The following is a 6,069-nucleotide window of genomic DNA, read 5'->3' as shown; positions in this document are numbered from 1 at the left end:
ACCCATGCAAACATCCTTTGTTTCCCTTTGAAAGTTATGCCAGTTGCCTAATAGTGATATTGTGTTAGCAATTGTCATTCTTATCAGTATACAACTACGTTTATTTCACATGTTGGAGCTGTGTGAAATGTACAAAAATTCTTCTTGTATCCGCATTGTACAATGTCATTGTGGCATGGGAAATTCCTTGCTGCATATATTTGAACAAAACCTAAAAATTCTTTATTTTTGGTAAAATGTTATGCTTTACGTGTATTCAACAGAAATATGTGTTTTTGTAAAGGTGAAGTTTGTATTTTTATCTAAAATTAACAGTTTTATATACCTGAGAAAGCCTGCTATGTTTTCTTGAACCAAAAAAAAAAACAAAAAGAAAAAAAAAAGCGGAAAAAAAAAAAAAGCATTTTGTGGTCATATTTTTGTAGTAGAATAGCCCAAATATCTTCAAAATATATTTTAACTATAGCAGGGCAGATAAAGTCTCCAGGCACCAGTTCCTACATTTGCAAAGTGCTGAAGGATTTAACTGTTCAGCTTTCCCATGGCTTGTAATGGTAAATCCTTGTCTGCTGCTTTGGAAATTAAGTGTTGTGCCAGATATTCTTGGCTATCCTCTTGGCCAAAACACTGCCCTTCCCCAGTGGTTTAGATTATATGCCCTTTGTTTTATTTCGATTATCACATTGGACATGTAAAATAAACTACTGGATTCTTTTTACTTTATGAAACATCTCCAAAGAGATGAAAGATTTCTCTCTCCTTTGTATGTAATGACAAAAGAGCATGGCTTGAGAATCATGTTTCCACCCAGTTTAAATGTCTCCAAAAGTGAATGAACTGCAGAGCTTTAAAATGTAAGGAAAAAACGAGAGAGAGAGAGAGAGAGATTTTTTAAAAACTTTTCCACTTCTTTTAGATATGGTTCAAACATTCCCCCCCCCCCCGACCTCCTCCTATTGCTATGTCCAGTTTCAACCAAACAAAGCAATTTTAACTAACAGGCATTATTGGCTTTGGATGCTAATGCAAAGATAGCGTTAGTCACAGTTCTATTTTGTGATCATTCTCTCAGTGTGTTACATTAAGCACCAAAACTGGAAATACATTTACTAAACCTGTCTGTGCTTGTTCTCCACTAAGTGTACTGTTCACAATGTTATGCACATGAATGTATGTGTCTGCGTTTAAAAAAAAAAAAAAGTGTATAAAATGTAATTTATATATTTATGTTTCAGTGGGATGCCAATAATGTTGCTCAGTTCCTTTTTTTTGTCTAAAAATATCTAATGAAAAAGAATTCATATATCCATTAAAATGATGTAGATGGAAAAAAAAAATACGATGTGACCCATTCAGACACTGTGCAGGTTTGAAAGGATGCCAAAGACACTTCCGTGGAACATTTTGTGAGGAAACTTTTCAAGACGGCTATGGTTGTACTGCCACACAAGAATTTCCCTCAAATCATTCACATGGGCTGGAATCTCATATAGCCTCATCTGGGACAACCCCGGTGAATGCTATGGAGCAATGCTGATGTACACCACTGCAGGGTCTGGTCTTGTCTGAAGAAAACACAGCTGAAGGCATGCGTTTTAGTTGCATATAATTGTGTTACGCCACACTTGAAAGGAGGAGAGAATGAAGACTTTTCCAGTAATCATTTGTTTGAGACTTGAAGTCTGTAGCTGATTTCATTACCGGGAATTGGGAGTATATACATCTTTGTTCTGAAGCCCAGTGTTTATATGGTATATAGTAGCAAACATCAAAATCTTAGAGGCAGAATTTCAGCCGGTATAAACTGACACTCTCCAGTGACTCCACTGGTCCCATGCCAGTTTACATCAGCTGAAGCTCTCACTCGCAGTCTTTAAAATATGCTGAACAGCTTCACGGCCTTCCTGCCATTGACTCTACTCTAGTTGAAGTGTACGTGAAGGCATTTACAGTCCAGGTGTATTAGTCCTCGTACACTTCTGTACTGTAACCTGACGGCGTGTAACCCAAAACAGCAATTCAAAGTTAAGTTGGACATTCGGAGGGCTAGATCCTTAACTGGGATAAATCAATAAACTCCGGTGATTTAAATGGAAGTATGCCTGTTTACATCACCTGGTGGTCTGGTCCCCTATCCATAAAGCAGGGAGCTCAGATCTTGGTACATCGTTACTGTACTATGTGCCCCATAATGCTCGAGCAAAAGAAGTGGCTTTAAGTGCGAGTGTCAGACTTAACTTTCCATTTCCATGCTTTTGAATCGTTTATTTCCCCGATGTGGCTGTAAATTAAACAGTTTTCTGTGCATTCGCAAACAAGGTGCAGTGGTTCTTCTCATGTCAATAGGAGGGAACATTATTTTCTTTATTAGCAAAAGGGGTAGAAGGTACATTATGAGACATAAGTTACAACATGTTCAGTATTAACAGAAAAGGGCATGACCGACAATTTCAAATACCCTAAAACCGAGAGCTGTTCAGTAGACCGCCTGTTAAAAGGGAAGGGTGGGAAGTGATGGAAGGCTTTAACGAAACATTAGGAAATTATTGTTTTCTGTAAATCTTGGGGCACTTAGTCCTACATTTTGAGCATCTGATTTGGATGCTCAGTTCCTCCTGGAACTTAACTGCAGTTTCTTTAGGTTCCCTATGTGGTTCTGAAAGTCTCGTCTCGAACGTTTATTTGAACCTCTCTTGGGTTGAAAAAATCTTGTGCCTTTTAAGAGCAAAAGCATGTAGTTTTGCTTATGTCTCAGATGGGCCATGTACTTGGCATTTCTGCAGCCCTGATTCTGGTCTTAGCCGATATCAGAAATACAGAGTTTTTGGCAAGAGGTTGGGGAAAAGAGACCAGGCTTTTTCAGGCTTCAGTTTAAGGAACATGGGGATGGCAGTCAGCAATTTCATTCCCCACAATTCACCTCTCCCTGCTGGGTGTCTTTCTGAAGGGGCTACAATATGCCTAGCCATGGATTAATAGTAAGGCGTTCCCTTTCTGTCATGCTTACATCCCACTGATGTCAGATAAATAAAGTTAAGCTTATGCTTTAGTGTGCCTCTTGAAATTGTTGTGTTTTCCTGAATTGTGACTGCAATAGCGGGGTTGGGGACATGATGGTGACAATGACAATGGCGACTCGTAGTGAGATCTACATTGTAAGTTAACCAACCTCAAGGATGGATTGAAAAGACTGGTATGGTGGAATAAGAGAAATGGGCAGGAGACATCCCCACAATGTTTGTCATGTGAAAACACAAGGTTTAATAAGTAGCTTCTATACACTGCAGTACCTATGACCATGCTTAATAGCCAATACAATTATTGTTCCTGCCCCCAGAGCATGACATTTGGAAATGTTAGCTATAAATAAACTGAGTTTAGGATGACAAATTAGGATCCAGGAGAAATATCGCAACTTGATTTAGATAATATTGAATTTCTACTCACCTGAATATACAACTTGCCCTAGTGCATTCATTAAAACCAGGCAGATCTGGTAGATCACAAATTTGGACAGAAGGTAGTTGTTTTTTTTAAATTGTGAAATGTATCCTGTGCCCTTACTCAGCTCTAAGCATTTGATTTATGAGAAACAGAAATTAGAGTAAGTCATGTACATCTAATCATCCTGGTACATATAAAAGGTTATGGCTTCTTTTCCTTGAACTACTACAGTATTGTCATGCTATATGACTTTTGAGTCAGGGCGTGCAAATCAACATGGTTGTAAATCAGAAGGACAGCTCAGGGTGCAGTAACTTGTTTTTGCAGGGAACGTTGTGTTCAGCGGCTGCTTGAATGGCAAGCAGCAGATTATGATTTTCTCCTGTTCTAGAGTCGCTAACACCTGGTTCCTCAGATGAGAGGCCCGTGTTCAGGCCTCTGCGCTATGGACGAAATCCGGGTTATACTGATGTCAGTGAGATGTTTGCTTTTGATTTCTTTAGGGATTTCACCGCGTCCCTTTCTTTGAAGGGACTGAGGTGAATCGAATCATAATTGCATTTAATTCTTTCCCTGGTAATCTAACCTTGCCTGCATTTGGTATAGAACTGCCTACCAGACTCCCTGTTGCTCACCCCATTTTCCTTTTAAGATCTGAAAATAACTGTTGTTTTGCACGCGATGCAAATCAACCTTGTGGGCACCTTTGTCAGCCGTATGATCCAATTTAACAGGGTGAGGCACCGAGGCTTCCTATGAAATGACTGGGAAAACCTAGATGCCTCCTGTGGGTAATCCCAGATTAACCCGGTGCTCAGCTGCGAAGCATTTACAAGTAGCCGATCGGAAGCACCGAGTGTGGGAGCGCGTCTGACTTGTGCTCCTCCATGCACCGCATGTGCCTGACTCAGGGCTGTGAGGGACAGGCCGTCATTTGAAATCCAAAGCATGTAGTGTGGGGGGACCTTTGTCCCCTCTTAAAAACCCGAGGACACAAGGGGGAGGCACTGCATGGGCAGCGGCGTGGAGTTCAATAGGAAACACAGCACCCCGCATTGATGCGAACGGCATTTTTCCCCAATAGCCTGGGGGTTCAAACGTTGTCAAAGAAGGGGGAGACCTGGGTGCCAAGCCCTCCTAATCTCAAGGGGCCCAAACCCATATCTCCCATTTCCTAGGGGGGGTTTCTTAATAGCCAGGCCATGGACTAGTCCGTGCTTACCCTCACCTCACGCTGAGGCTGATGTGCTAACCAACCAGGATCATGAGCTGGAAGAAGACCGAGCAAGCAAGAGGGAGTGGGACTGCAACCCAGGGAGGAGGGGGAAGCATGCTCCAGCCCCTGATCTTTAGACAGCTGCTGGTTTTAAAGCACAGAAACAACCAGGCCGTAGGGGCTGGACCTCAGCTATAGTATCTCAAGGGTGATGCCCCCAAATCAGGACACCCAACACACGAACAGGCAGGCCATTTTTAAAGGCCAATTCTCAAAGGGATTTAGATAACAGCATAGAGGGGTTTTGAATATGGCTTGGAAAATCTGATCCTCTCCATTTCTTTAGCACCTGGAAAAGAACCTGAGAAATGCATCTTCTCTTGGGATTGTTCATAGGCCCGAAAGTGACTATTTATAAACTACATTTATGTTCAGAATTTCTCAGAAGTTAATGATCATCTCCCGGGGACCATAATTTTTGAACACTTCACTTATCAATACATCAGGGCTTGGGTGGACTTTGACAGCCATGAAAGTGGGACACTCCTTATCCCAAAGATAACTCAGGGCTCTTGCAAGTCATCAAGCAGTTCCCTACTTAAAGGGCCAGATTCACAGCTAAAGTCAGTGGATGTAACTCTGTGGACATCGGTACAGATGAAGTTTACCGGAGGCATGGGACTATACTACCCTTTATAAGATGCAGATAAAGATTTCTTCTTCTTAGTGCGTCTGTAAAGATAAATTCATTTTTCTGGAGCAGCAACTTAATTAGAAATGGCAACTTCCCACAGTTTCATCCAGTCTGGAATTTGCCTGTTACTAGATTGATGTCCCCAGATGTGAAAATGAGCCATTACAAAACATAAAACAACAACTTTGTTTAGGGGAGCCTCTGAACTGTCAAAAATGCAAAGTATCTGTAACCAGACTTTTCCTTGGCAATTAGCAGAGGGAATTACTCATGGAAATGGGTCAGTTTTCTTGCAGGGGGAAGGGGAAGTAATCCATTCTGGACATCTCTTGTTTCACCAAATGAATAAGACTCAATTCACCCGGGGCTTGAGTGGGTGAGGTGCTGTACACAGCCTCTGCGCCCACGCTGGACAAATTCAGACTTGGAGCGATCTCTGCAATTGGGGCAGCTTTGGCTGTTCAGCACCCCCAGGCCTTGCATCACAACTCCCCCAGAATCCACTCGTGCTGCTGGTGGAGATTTTAAAAGCCTGTTCATTGTAATGGGACTGACATGTGTTGGCTGGCTTTGAAAAATCTCAGCCTCTGCGTGGAGACCAACGCTGATCCTACCGAAGTCAATGTGAAGGTTGCTGCACATTCCCTAGGGAGTGAGGTCAGGCCTCAGGTTAGTCTCTTCCGTCAAGCTGTTTCCCAGCAATGACTTTTCAAGT

The sequence above is a fragment of the Crocodylus siamensis genome, chromosome 12, assembly GCF_052110815.1.
Source record: "Crocodylus siamensis isolate JL-2025a chromosome 12, ASM5211081v1, whole genome shotgun sequence".
In the NCBI taxonomy this organism is placed as follows: Eukaryota; Metazoa; Chordata; order Crocodylia; family Crocodylidae; genus Crocodylus; species Crocodylus siamensis.
The sequence above is the reverse complement of the archived record's forward strand: the minus strand, read 5'-3'. Positions refer to the sequence as shown.